General features: G+C 42.6%; 1 non-coding gene across 1 annotated transcript; it reads right to left on the bottom strand.

The window, feature by feature from the left end:
- Window positions 1-441: 441 nt before the first annotated feature.
- Window positions 442-516, bottom strand: Trnat-ugu (transfer RNA threonine (anticodon UGU)). Its single transcript has one exon. It is a non-coding gene; the product is annotated as a tRNA-Thr (tRNA).
- Window positions 517-15,472: the final 14,956 nt, after the last annotated feature.

Below are 15,472 nucleotides of genomic sequence, written 5' to 3'. Positions count from 1 at the left end.
ATCCAATACGGAAGGCAAACGATTATGTTTTGACCAATTTTTACCAAAAATGAATTTTCGTTATTTACGTTTAGTCTGCAATTCAAGGAGTATTTATCAGCCCTTCCTCTACCTCTGATTGTTCCTAGACAGCAACTTCCTGTTCTTCTTGGCAGGAAAAGCCGATCTGTCTAGGCTGGATATGCAGCACTCGGCAGCCTGCACTTGATATTCGTCCGTATTTTCGGTGAGTATGTTTGCATGCATTCTGCAGTATGAATCCTTTTGAGCACGTGCGACACGGGACGAGTTATCATCTACATCTATATGGATACCCTGCAAAACACATTTAAGTGCCTGGCAAAGGGTTCATCGAATCACCTACACAACTGATAATTAATTGAAACCCTCAGCTGCCGACAGGTGTTGTTGATATACTTCGATGGGGACAGCTGAAAAGTGTGCCGCTACTGGGACTCGAACCCAGGATCTCCTGCTTACAAGGCAGACGCTCAATCCATCTGAGCTATCGAGGGCACAAATGAACAGCACGACTGCAGGAATTTATCCCTCGCACGCTTCCCGTGAGACTCACACCCCGAACCGCCCACAATCCGATTACGTAATGTACTTAATACGTATTTGTCCATCCACTCATTACTGGCTCACACTAAGGTGACGATTCCCGTAAGATTTCCGGTAGCCTGTGCGCATTCGCACAGACGAAGGTCAATGGCTGGGTGACGTTTAACCATAGATATGAAGATAGTAACTGTTCTAGAAAGAACAGGCGCCACTGACGACCGTGCAGCTCTTCTAGAATACATGATAGACCGGACGATGTGGCCGAGCGGTTGTAGGCACTTCAGTCGGGAGCCACGCGACCGCTACGGTCGCAGGTTCAAATCCTGCCTCGAGCATGGATGTGTGTGATGTCCTTAATTTAGTTACGTTTAAGTCGTTCTAAGTTCTAGGAAACTGATGACCTCAGATGTTAAGTCCCAAAGTGCTCAGAGCCATTTGAACCATCAGTCCGTATGTTTGCACACTACTTACAGTAACTTATGCTAAGGACAACACACACACAACCATGCCCGAGGGAGGACTCGAACCTCCAACGGGGGGAGCCGCGCGAACCGTGACAAGGCGTTGGACACATGGCGGGTACCCCGCGCGGCTCATGGCAGCCGTGACACTGCTTCAAACAATGGACTGTAGAAACTTTTGTAAAGCACGGATTAAAAAAAAAAAAAAACCTTTCCGTTCCAGGAGTCTAGACAAGTACACCTTTAAAAAATGCAACTACAAAGAAATTGAATTTTCGAACGGGGCAGGGCTTAAAACTTTGAAGAGTTAAATTTTAATGGCCGTTCTCTTGTATGCAAATAGTTTCACAGTAGAAATTTCTCTAGTTTTATTTATTTATTTATTTTTTGCTGTAGGTAAAGAAGGATAGGATTCTGAGAAGGGGGAAGGGGGGGGGGAGGAATCTCGCCTCTCCCACCTTGGAATTCTCAGTACAGAATTTTTATTCATTACGAGATTCTCAGCCACTTGCAGAAGTGATTTCGCGTGATTCTGCAAAACTTTTCCTTTAGCCAATCGTAGCAACTATAGGATTCCGTTCCTGCTGCATGACATGTCTCGGAACTTAAACTGACCAACTTATTTGCATAAAGAGCTAGCTTATCATCCGCTTCTTTACTTACTTAGACCGTTCATGGTCTGCAAAGCATTTTTTCTTTTATCGTTTTTTTTATGTCTTTTATAAACTGCAACACTTTCTAAACTTTTCTAAACTTAACGCCGTTGAAGCATGGTCTTTTGCTGAATGACCAAAAAGCAATGCTGACAGCTGGGGTCCAAGGTTTTTGTTAATCAAGCCGTTTGTATTCTTGTTTGTATAACGCATATTTCTTTATATCTAATTGAGAAGTGAAATACCGGTTTTCGTAGATGCAGATTTAAAATATTTTAATATAACGCAATAAATATTTCATTAAAATTTTCATCCCCTTATGCTCGAAGTTAAAAACCAGTGAAACACGTAGTTTTTAAAAATTGTAACAGATTAGCCGAATACGAATTGTCAGATATGCTTTCATAATGCTTTCATAATGAACCATTTTCAGAAACGTGGAGCCGGATCTGGGGGTGAATTTCCTTCTCTCCGAGACACCCGGCTTCTTCTTCGACTTAGCCGGCAAACAGGCCGAGGACGCCGGATGGGGACCGAATATGCAGCAGTTTGTGGATGGCGACGTCGTCACTTGCTGTTGCCTTCGTGCGGGCCTCTTGTGTAAAGGGGGAGCCAACCGTGGCCAAGTGAAGGTCTGTATTCCACAGGAACGAGTTAGCATGGCACTCAGATATTTCCACGAGTCGGCGGACGGGGGTCATTTGGGGTTCTTCAAGACCTTGAACCGAGTTCAGGAATACATGTTTTGGTCCAACCTATATCGCGATGGCAGGCGATTTGTTGGCAACTGTGTCCAGTGTAAGCGTGGTAAGCCCGATGTTGGGCTGCACAGAGAACTACTACAGTCGCTTAGGGAGCAGTGTCCTCTGGACCGCGACTCAAAGATCGAAACAACGATCGACGGAAACTGGCGCCAGAAACGCACCAGCTCGCTCTATTTCATCCCCTTAGGGGTTGAACTTCCAAAAACACCGAAACACGTATTTTCTTATTTGTAGCCTTGAAGTCAAATACCAATTTTCGTAGATGTAGCCTTAAAAATACTTTCATAGTTCTTCCATAATTATTTATCTCAAAATAAAATGTTCATCCACTATTTCACCTCATAGAGGTTAAATTCCCAAAGATACTGGAACACATATTTCTTTATTTCTGACCTAGAAACCAGATACAAATGTTCGTATGCCTAGCTTCAAAATTACCTTAATAGCTACATGATTCAGAAATCCTTTCATGTCCTGCGTCTCCCCCTTAGAGGTGGAATTTTGAAATATGCAGTATAAGCGGTATAAGATCAACACTCTTTCCAAATCTCAAGGTTTATTTTCCTTGGCGGTCTGGACTGTGTGAGTTTCATAGTAATAGTCCTCCACACACACACACACACACACACACACACACACACACACACACACACACACACACACACACACCACTACCAATGCCACCACCACCTCCTGGGGAAATTTCTGCAGACGCCCTTGTTCCACTGCAGTCATATTTTGCCGACGACATCCATTTAGCAGCGTGGGAGGGATAGTGTCGTCCAACAGACAGTATACTCAGTAGACAACGAACTGTTCGTTGTGAAATCAGCGACATATTAACCGAGACTGACACAGAAGGTTTTGAAGGTGAAGCACACTAGACTCGTGTCTACCACGGCTTCAAATAGTATCGATTTACTATGAACGGAAGTTCCGAAAAGTGAGCAAGTAATTTTACAGTAAATTCAGTACCGATGGTGAGGATATACAACGAAAAACATTTCTATAAAATTTCAGAAATAATGAAATATTCCACTCAAGTCACTTGACAGAAAACGCAATGGATATGCTTGCACTTAAGACGGAAGGCCCTACGTGCTTACGCAGGCTTACGACAGATCGCAAAATTCGGCAGTAGGCGTAAGCCAACCTCTTGTGCTGCCATCTGTTATTGATGCCAGGCATCAAGGTCTCAGTAGTACGACCATCCACTGGAGAGTAGTTTGCTTTGTAAGCACTCCGTCTTCAGGCCACGAGTGACCTACTGGGACAGCACCATCCGACCGCCGTGTCATCATCCGTGGAGGATGCGAACAGGAGGGGCGGGGGTCAGCACACTGCTCTCCCGGTCGTTATGTTGGTATTTTTTGACCGGAGCCGCTACTATTGGGTCGAGTAGCTCCTCGATTGGCATCATGAGGCTGAGTGCACCCCAAGAAATGGCAAGAGCGCATGGCGGCCTGGATGATCACCCATCCAAGTGCCTTCAACGCCCGACAACGCACTTAACTTCGGTGATCCCACGTGAACCGATGCAACCTCCGCGGCAAGGTCGTTGCCGCAGATATTTTACAGTAGTTGCTTACGTTTCATAATTATCTAGTTTACGGGGAAAATGTAAAAAAGGCGATTGTCACCGAAGCTACAACTAATCTGAATTTCTGGTTAGTTATCAAGTGGTCTTGTGTGCGAGCCTGAATTTTTCATCCTTTGCGGTGGGAATGATTCAAACCCGTCATGTTCTTCTTATGAACTGTTCTATTTATTTTGCACACAATGATCGTTTGTAGTTGTCTTGAGTTACTAGGTTGATAAATTTTTGTTTGGCGCACGTATCATAACTGAGATTTGCGCTTAATGGCTGAAGGTGAATTAGCGTAATGAGTAGTAGCGAATGTTACAGTAACATGTTTGTAAATTATTTCAGGTAAATTACGTTAGTCGTGTAATATTATCCGTATACCAGTACAGTATATGGGCCAATTACGTTAGTCATGGAATACTATCCGTATAAGACTATGTCACCTTGGTGTCCCGGAATTTGCTTCAATTTTGGAATCCACGAAAGAACTGGAAATTTTCCTTTAAACAGCTTTCCATATAATTTCTATTACAGTGATTCAGTCTTGCCTGTCACTCGACTTTTCTGACTGTGAAATAAATTCTATCGCTCAGGTGCTTATTACCTCTTCGTGTTTCCATTTGCCGATATTGCGCATAAACACATATCTCAAAGTTGCTATGGACATTGATGGAGCGACACACTTTTCTATGGCGACACTGCAGTTTATAGATAGAAAAACCGATCAGTTAAAACGACATGGGTATTTTAGTTCTGAATAACCGATGTCTTTCAGTATTTGTTTGCTCTCGGTTATAACAAGTATCTTTTCATTTTTTCCTGATAACCACGTAAAAACAGATATATCAATTAGCCACAGATGTCGTAGTAAAATTTTTAGTTTTCAAATAAACCTTTTTAAAAAAAGACGAGTAATTTTTATTCGTAAGATTTCCATAGCACTGAAATACGGCGTTATTACAGAAAAAAATGGGAAAAGTTATGTATGCCACTTTAATAACACTGCTGATAGAAACGAGCAACAAATGGATTGGTCCAACATTGCCGAGACAATACTGTGCCTGTTATACAAGCAGAGCGCGAGACTGGACACAGTTTCTCGCTGTTGTCGAACGTCAGTTGTAACATAGAATGGCACCATCTGGAAGTCTGGAAGTATTTTACGATATGCGGTACGAGTGAAGAACAAAGTTAGATTTGGTCGACTTGCGACATCATACAAGGAAAAAAGTTAAAATTTAACAAATCATTCATAGTTCTGGATAAAAGTAGAAAGTGCCTGATGTGCTGCTGTGTCTACGTAGTATGCCGTTATCTGCTTTTAGCCCTTAAAAACAGAGAAATTAAAACGAAAAAGAGAGTTCTCCTGCCGCAGTTTTCACTCTTTATCGCTGGACTATACGTAATGCCTGCATAGTGCTGTGATAACCGATTACAATATAATTTTTGAGCAGAGCTTCTAAAAACTATAATCAGTAGGATAATATTGCCAGTTTTCTGTAGTATAGAAGCACTCGCCAGCAGCGAAGATCGGACAAAGTTTTATTTGACTATTTAATTTAAAGAAATTAGAATTATATTAATACCGTCAGTTGCTCGCGGGCGTTGATAAATATCAACGTGGACAAGTGAAAATGTGTGCCGCGACCGGGACTCGAACCCGGGATCTCTTGCTAAAATGACAGACGCTCTATCCATCTGAGGCACAGAGGACACAGTGTATGGTTCGACTGCAGGGACTATCTCGCGCACGCCTCCTGCGAGACTCACATTCTCACCTTGAATGTCCATACACTACAGTCGTAGAGTCCCACTCCAACACACTCATTCCTCGTGGAAGACATGTCCATATCAATATAAGTATATGGTTCTGGCAATACCAGCCATGACCTTCTTCTGTGAAGATGCACACGTATTCCCCGAACTGGACTTGGTAAGAATGTGTTCCACGAGTAATGAGTGTGTCGGTGTGGGACACTACGAATGTAGTGTGTGGACATGCAAGGTGAGAATGTGAGTCTCGCGGGAGGCGTGCGCGAGATAGTACCTGCAGTCACACTATCGTCTGTGCCCTCGGTGGCTCAGATGGGCAGAGCACCTGCCATGTAAGCAGGAGATCCCGGGTTCGAGTCCCAGACGTGCACACATTGTCACCTGTCGCCGTTGATATATATCGACACACGTGAGCAGCTGACGGTATTAATATAATTCTAATTTCGTTCTGAACGGCTGCAGGTCATCATAAGGGTATTTAATTTGACATTTTGATTCCATTTATCAAGAAACTGAGAAAGTAAAAATTGTTTAATCTTTGTTTGATTTCTACGTTTACTAGAGAAAATAATGTAAATAAAAGACTGAAAATCGGTTATTACAAGAACTGGTATTGTGATGGGCTTTAACAATTAGCTTAAAGAAGGGTTGGGAAACTGATAAGAGCCGAAAACCAGTTGTTTCAGCGATAACCAACATTCCCACTGGTGTTCTGAGAGGTAAGATTGACGCACAAGGACAACAAGAACAGTTTCTCAGAAAGGTTACTGGAGCTCTGATGTTCTCAAAATGAACGGGCCAGCCATTGGCGTCTGCGAGGGTGAAGGGGAGGGGGAGGGGAGGAGGTCGGGAGGGGAGGATAGGCAAAAGGGCACTTTCACCCATCGCCCCCAACCCTCCCTGGAATCTGGAGTAAAGAGTTTTTATTCGTTACTGTATACTCATACTCTTCCAGATAAGAATTCTCCACAATACTGCTAAACCTTAGCTTTGACCAGTTGTAGCGCTTATAGAGTTAGGGTCTTGTAGCTTGATGCACCTCGTAACTGACCAGCTGATTTGTACACAGAGTGCCAGTTTCAGAATCATGCACTCCAGCCCCGACGCGCCTTCCCCCCTCCCCACCACTGGAAATATTTCTGCAGACTCCAGTCTGCCACTGTGCATATATTTTGATAACATCCTGGTTTTAATAGCATCGAAGGAACAGCATTGTGCAGTAAAAGGGTAGACCTAGCACAGAACACACCATTCACAATGAAACGCATCACTTAGTAGATGGTGAAGTACTCTGAAGCTAGCCAGATAGAAACAGAACCTCCTGGCACTGCATCTAACCCAAATTCTAATCTTACACTAATCTCTTGTATGTACCTACCACGCCCTCAAAGAGCCAACGATTTACTATTATCAGAAGTTCCGAAAAATGAGGAAGAAATTGACCCACACTTTTTTGCGTTGTTTATTATTTCGATTACACCATAAAGGGAATGGACTTGTAGCCACAGGTTACACAAGCGATAGATGGTTTAAAATACATAAAAAGAGATGACAATAAGAAACGCTTTTTAAAAAAACAATGATGCACGGCTTTTACGATTTTTACAGGAAAAAAATGGATGACAAAATAAAGGTTTTTCAAAAATACGCTGGTAGACAATATTGGGGATTTTTTATCTTTATAGATGACTAGCGGAAAAGCTTGGTGTTGACCAGGCATTTATTTAGAGCTGTGCGTCCACGTCCGTACTATGCAGCGTCTGGCCTTGTCCTGAGTTTTTATGACGTATCTCCCGAAACATGTGTCGTACAATGATATAATTTTGTAGGTACATTGAGCGTCATATGCGGATACTGTCTGCAAAATTTATTGCGAATATAGTAGCAAAGAAGTAACAAATTTAAATGTCACGAATGCTGTGATGCCCACACACTTGGGTGTAACTAATGTACACGGGATGCTTGGCACGATCATTATGGCTACCATCACCTGTGGTCGTAATTGGACCAGCTGTGTCGACGTAGTGAAAATATAAATGTGCATAACATGGTAAACGTCCATTCTTCCCAGCCATCAGACCTGAACTATGATCAAAAATATCATAAAAAGTGGTAGGGGCAATGGCCTTGCCGCAGTGGGTACACCGGTTCCCGTCAGATAACTGAAGTTTAGCAGTTTCGGGCGTGGTCGGCACTTGGATGGGTGACCATATGGGCCGCTATGCGCTGTTGGCATTTTTCGGGTTGCACTCAGCCTTCCGATGCCAATTGAGGAACTACTCGTCCGAATAGTAGCGGCTCCAGTCAAAGGAAACTACCACAACGAGTGGGAGAGCCAGCTCCTCCTCCACCCTCAGTGAGAATGACGTGGCGGTCGGATGGTCCTGATTGGCCACTTGTGACCTGAACACGGAGTGCTTTTTTAAAGTAGTACTCCCTACATAAAACTGACAGTCTAGGCTCAGGGACTGTCCACGGTAAATGCTGCGATGGACCTACGAATACTATTAAAATAACGGTTTGAGTTCTCTTTAATTGTCCAATCATCTGAAGTGAGTCCTTATTGCAGTACGCTGAAAAATAGATTTTATGTTAATGGCGGATAAATTTTATGTGAATGGCGGCAAATTAACTTTAACCTAATGACACACAAGGTCAATGCCGTACTATCACGTAAAGTATTCTCAGATCGAAATGTTTTGCATTACAAAATCTCCAATGTAGATTCATAATACCGCAATTATAATTCTCAAGATAATTTGGAGCTACGTTCAATGCATATTTAAATGCATCTTTCAAAACAATAACAGAATTCTCATTAGATCATCATTATCAATGGCTAGAGTATTCCTATTATTTCGTCTACCAAAAACCGCGTCTCACTATGGCTTCTTCAGTACGCTGTTTTGTTTTCCACTGTTGACAATAGAAACGATCTGGCAGATGTGACATTGTAGATGCGCAGTATGCGTGTCTTAATGCAAATAAACCGTCTGGAACATTTACCCTTGAACGTCCCTAGAATGGGATTTCATGGAACGTTATTACTTTCCTGTGTCCATTTCCATCACAAAAGCTGATCGCCACGACTGGGGAAGGGGAGGAGGGGGTGGGCTGAAAGTTGGCAGCAGTGGCAGAAAAACCGAAGAAAACCTCACGTTTTCGTCATTTGTTTTCATAATGAAGTAGTGCCAATTCATCACATCGCACGCTTTTCTCTCGGAAACGGTAAAATTCATCGTCTGGATATCAATGTCGCCTGCTGAGGTATGCAGTCGCACCACTCTGTACGAAATAGGTTCTAAGCTGATGCAGTCGACAAGTAACATCGAAATATATCGTCACCTAGAAATACTTCGACACCTCGAAATAAATCCACACCTCGAAATAAATCGCCACCTCGAAGTAAATCGCCACCTCGAAATAAATCGCAACCCTCGAAAAATCGCAACCTCGAAATAAATCGACACTGTGAAATAAATCGAAACCTCGAATTAAATCGACACCTCCAAACAACCGCTACACCGAAATGAGTCGATATCCCGAAGTATATCGACATCTAGACGCATTTCGGCTTACCATATAGACTGAAATCTCGATGCTAGTCGACATATCGAGATAAATTGAGGTACAGAAATATATCGATATCTCGAAATATATTGGTACCACGTAATATAAAGATATCTCTCAAAATAGCGATATCTAGAAATTTATGGATTACTAGAGATATGGAGGTACCTTGAATTATATCGATATCTCGATAAGAATCGATATCTGTAGTACACCAATACATGGAAATATATCGATACCTGGAAATATATAGACAACCTTAATTGTGTCGGTATATCAAAATAAATCGATATCTCGATATAATAGGATACTCTAAATCAATCGATATCTCGAAATAAATAGACTCCTCAATATCGATAGATATCTCGAAATAAATCGATATCATGATTTAATGTGCGCATCTACGTAAGTCGATATATCGAATTGAATCGATAATGGGAAAAGTATGGACGTCTCAAAATAAATCTGTACCCCTAAGAAAACGATTATCGAAATAAATAGATATAACGAAATATATCGCTATCTTGATAAATACCATTATCTAGTGGTCGGATAAATGTTTCAAGATGACATGACATAACAGTATAGTCTACATACATGACAATACTTTGGATTTTCAATATATCGATAGATTTCTAGACCTCGGGAAAAAAAATCTTTGATCCGACCTCGGGGCAAAAACGCAGACCTCGGGAAAAAACGTCGACCTCGGGGAAAAACGCCGACCTCGGGGGAAAACGCCGATCTCGGGGAAAAACGCCGACCTTGGGAAAAACGACGACATCGTGGAAAAACGCCGACCTTGGGGAAAAACGACGACATCGTGGAAAAACGCCGACATCGGGGAAAAACGCCGCTGTTGGGAAAAAACGCCGACCTCGGGGAAAAACGCCCACCTCGGGGAAAAACGCCGACCTCGGGGAAAAACGCCGACCTCGGGGAAAAACGCCCACCTCGGGGAAAAACGCCGACCTTAGGGCAAAAACGCCGACCTCGGGGAAAAACGCCGCCCTCGGGGCAAAAACGCCGACCTCGGGGAAAAACGCCGACCTCGGGGAAAAACGCCGACCTCGGGGAAAAACGCCGACCTCGGGGGAAAACGCCGACCTCGGGGAAAAACGCCGACCTTGGGAAAAACGACGACATCGTGGAAAAACGCCGACCTTGGGGAAAAACGACGACATCGTGGAAAAACGCCGACATCGGGGAAAAACGCCGCTGTTGGGAAAAAACGCCGACCTCGGGGAAAAACGCCCACCTCGGGGAAAAACGCCGACCTCGGGGAAAAACGCCGACCTCGGGAAAAACGACGACCTCGGGAAAAACGACGACCTTCGGAAAACTGCTGACCTCAGGAAAAATCTAGTTCCATTAATTTACATAGACAATAATGTTAGTTACCATAAGGTTCTCAAAATGCAATCAAATTCCTGGTATTTATCACCTCACACAAAAAGTGGTCATGACAGAAAAGTCTTGTTCTTTAGAAAGTTTAGAATGAGATGTTCTAAATAATGCAGATAATCCATTTACAATAATCTACAAGCACTGCACAATGAGAAGAGACTGTCAACCAGAGCACTTTGAAATAGTGCACAGCCAGGAAGACAGAGGTTGCATTGCTGTTTATAATCCTCTGGTGCTTGAGATTCAGAATCCAGGATTGCCTCGAATGAGAACAGCACGAATGAATGTCCTGCACCAGTATAGAACTTACTCTGGAACTCCACAGAAAATCACAAGGCACAATTATATCACATCATTTTCAGCAAACTACAGAAGCCTCTAGTGGACATAACAACGTCGTCACCTCCTTCACTAGTGAAAGATCTTAGTAGCTATTGAATGAAGAGTAGGTGGCCAATTAATAATTTGTTGTTCAAAGCTAACTTCAGTGTATATGGGAATACTCAGTGGACATCTTTAACCATCATATTTTACTGTCTAAGATATGTCAACTTCCCAGACTATAAGTATAAGCAGAGCTTGGTCTTTACCAATCCGAGATTGTTTAGAATAGGTATCAATGGAATCAGATCCACTGGGCATTTAGAGCAACCTGCTTTAAACAATATGAGCAGGCAATAGACACAGACACAGAATTTGAAATTTCTCTGTGAAGCGGTTACCTTCATCGTCTTCAAACTTACGTTGTGTGCTGCGGTATGCGGAGGCACTAATAGCAACACAGTAAAACACAGAAGAAACTTACAAGTTGATGTAATCAGCCAGTAAGAAGCAGTAAAATTCAAGTTTTAGTAATCGATTATTGACTTATTATCCGGCTTTGGTGCCTCAGACATGTCCGACGACCTTAAGATTTGGCATGAAACGAAGTCTGGAAGACACGTTACACGATAGAATTGGAAAAGTGTTCATGTGTTGTAAAAACCTAAGAAATCGTCCCGTTTTCGTCAATTGCCGTCGAATCGACGTAATGACATATCGTCACATTGGATGCTTTTCTCTATAAAACAGTTACATTTATCGTCTGGAAACTTATGTCCCTGGCTGCGGCATGCGGAGGCACTAATAGCAACTCCATAGAACACAGAAGAAGCTTCTAAGTTATTGGTTCAAATGGCTCTGAGCACTATGGGACTTAACATCTGTTTTCATCAGTCCCCTAGAGCGTAGAACTCCTTAAACCTAACTAACCTAAGGACATTAAACACATCCATGCCCGAGCAGGATTCGAACCTCCGAGCGTAGCAGTCCCGCGGTTCCGGACTGAGCGCCTGAACTTCTTGACCACCGCGGCCGGCTCTAAGTTGATGTAATCGGCCAGTAAGAAGCAGTACAATTCAAGTTTTAGCTATCGATTATTGACTTATTAGCCGCCTATGGCGCCAGGGATATGACTGACGACGTTACGATTTTGCATGAAACGAGGTCTGGGAGCCACGTTACACGAGAATGTGTGAAAACTGATCATATGTAGTAAAAACTTAAGAAATCCTCCCGTTTTCGGCATCTACTATCGAATCGACGAAATACCAGATCGCCACAATGGCCGCTCTTCTCTCTGAAACGGTTACATTTATCGTGGGCAAAGCTATGTCGTGTGCTGCGATATGCGGAGACACTAAAAGCACCATAGTAGAACACAGAAGAAGCTTCTAAGTTGATGTAATAGCCAGTAAGAAGCAGTACAATTTAAGTTTATTTATCGATTTTTGACTTTTTAGCCTTCTTTGGTGCCTTGGATATCAGCTAGGTCCTTACCATTTTGCATGCAGGGACGACTAGCAGCCACGTTGCACGGGAGAATGTGAAAAGTGATCATATGTAGTAAAAACCTAAGAAGTCCGCCAGGTTTCGTCATTTGCTATCGAATCGACTTTATGTCAGTTCGTCACATTGGCCGCTCTACACTTTGAAACGGTTACATTTATCGTGTGGAAGGCTATGTCGCGTGCTGCGATATGCGGAGACACTAATAGCACCATAGTAGAACACAGAAGAAGCTACTAAGTAGATGTAATAGCCTGTATGCAGCAGTAAAATTCAAGTATAGTTATCGATTTTTTTACTTTTTAGCCTTCTCTGGAGCCTTGGACATGAGCTAGGACATTAAGATTTTGCATGCAGGGAGGTCTAGCAGCCACGTTGCAGGGGACAATGAGAAAAGAGTTCATATGTAGTAAAAACCTAACAAATCCGACCGTTTTCGTCATTTGCGATCGAATCGATTTAATGTCAGATGGTCACATTGGCCGCTCTTCTCTCTGAAACGGTTACATTTATCGAGTGCAAAGCTATGTCGCGTACTGCGATATGCGGAGACACTAAAAGCACCATAGTAGAACACAGAAGAAGCTTCTAAGTTGATGTAATATCCAGTAAGAAGCAGTAAAATTCAAGTTATCGATTTTGACTCTTTAGTCGGCTTTGGGGCTTGGACATGAACTACGAACTTAAGATTTTGCATGCAGGGAGGACTAGCAGCCACGTCGCACGGGAGTATTTGAAACCTATTTATATGTAGAAAAAACCTCAGAAATCCGCCCGTTTTCGTCATATGCTATCGAATCGATTTATTGACAGAACGTCACATTGGCAGCTCTACTCTCTGAAACGGTTACATTTATCGTGTGGAAGGCTATGACGCGTGCTGCGATATTCGGAGACACTAAAAGCACTATAGTAGAACACAAGAAGATTCTTAGTTGATGTAATAGCCAGTAAGAAGCAGGACAATTCAAGATTAGTTATCGATTTTTTACTTTTTAGCCTTCTTTGGAGCCTTGGACATGAGCTAGGACCTTAAGATTTTGCATGCAGGGTCTAGCAGCCACGTTGCAGGGGACAATGAGAAAAGTGTTCATATGTAGTACAAACCTAACAAATCCGCCCCTTTTCGTCATTTGCTATCGAATCGACTTAATGTCAAATGGTCACATTGGCCGCTCTTCTCTCTGAAACGGTTACATTTGTCGTGTGCAAAGCTATGTCGTGTACTGCGGAATGCGGAGACACTAAAAGCACCATAGTAGAACACAGAAGAAACTTCTAAGTTGATGTACTAGCCAGTAAGAAGCAGTGCAATTCAAGTTATTGATTTTGTACTTTTTAGCCGGCTTTGGGGCACTGGACATGAGCTAGGAACTTAAGATTTTGCATGCAGGGAGGACTAGCAGCCACGTTGTACGGTAGTATGTGAAAAATATTCATATGCAGTAAAAACATAAGAAATCGGCCCGTTTTCGTCATTTGCTATCGAATCGAGTTTATGTCAGATCGTCGCATTGGCTGCTCTACACTCTGAAACGGTTACATTTATCGTGTGCAACGCTATGTCGCGTGCTGCGATATGCGGAGACACAAAAAGCACCATAGTAGAATACAGAAGAAGATTCTTCGTTGATGTAACAGCCAGTAAGGAGCAGTACAATTCAAATTTATTTATCGATTTTTGTCTTTACGCGTTACATAACTTGTAGGAACATGAAAAGTATTGACCTTGACGCTCTAACAGCCGATTGCTCAGAAATCTCATGGCATCAAATAATCAGAGAACCTTCAGTCGACGGCAAAATTAATGAACTTGGTGATAAACTCTTTGCCCTCTATGACAAACATGCACCTGCGCACACAGTCCGTGTAAGAAAATCTCCTGCTCCATGGCTGACAGCTGAATTACGTCAAAGGATGACTAATAATGATGCTGCCCACAGGCGTTTCAAGGCAGATCCGAAAACCGAGCGTTTCGAAGAATATAGAAAGCTACGGAACAGAGTGAAACAATGCATTCGCAATGCCAAAATCAGGCACGCTCGCTCCCTTGTATGCAGCGATCTGAAACCCACGACTCTATGGAAGAATCTCCGTAGCTTGGGGGTCGGAAAGGCAAAATCGGAAACTACTTTTCATGTGTCAGCTAACGAATTAAATGAATTCTTCTCTGCACCTCTGATTACCAGCACGGCTGATAATTATCGTCCACAAGGATCCCCAAACAGGATAACTAACAACGATACCTTCCATCTAAAACATGTAACAACAAATACGGCAAGAATAGCAATAATGAGAATCTCTTCTGATGCAATAGGCAACGACATTATCGGTATAACCATGATTAAGAATGTTGCCGATATCTTAGTACCTGTCTTAACTGACATATTTAATTTTTCCCTCGTGAACGGAATATACCCCACTGCATGGAAAAGAAGCATAATTCGACCCATCCCTAAGATCGAAAACCCGCAACTGCCTAGTGATTACCGACCAATTAGCATACAGCCAGCTGTTTCCAAAGCACTTGAATATATTGTTCATGACCAAATCACTGAACACTTGCATGAATTCAGTCTATATGACAAATTTCAATCTGGTTTCCGTAAACATCACAGCACAAACACTGCTCTAATTAAAGTAACTGATGACCTGAAATATGCCATCGACAATCGAAAGGCAACAATATTGACGCTACTGGACTTCAGCAAAGCTTTTGACACTGTTAACTTTGACATATTACTCAGAAAAGTGCAACAGCTTAATTTCTCTGATAGTGCAATGAGATGGTTTGAAAGCTACTTAAAAGACAGACAGCAATGTGTTGTCTGCGCAAATGAAAAATCTTCCTCGAAACATGTTTCTTCG

The sequence above is a fragment of the Schistocerca gregaria genome, chromosome 6 (genome assembly GCF_023897955.1).
Source record: "Schistocerca gregaria isolate iqSchGreg1 chromosome 6, iqSchGreg1.2, whole genome shotgun sequence".
Classification (NCBI taxonomy): domain Eukaryota; kingdom Metazoa; phylum Arthropoda; class Insecta; order Orthoptera; family Acrididae; genus Schistocerca; species Schistocerca gregaria.
The sequence above is the reverse complement of the archived record's forward strand: the minus strand, read 5'-3'. Positions and strand labels throughout refer to the sequence as shown.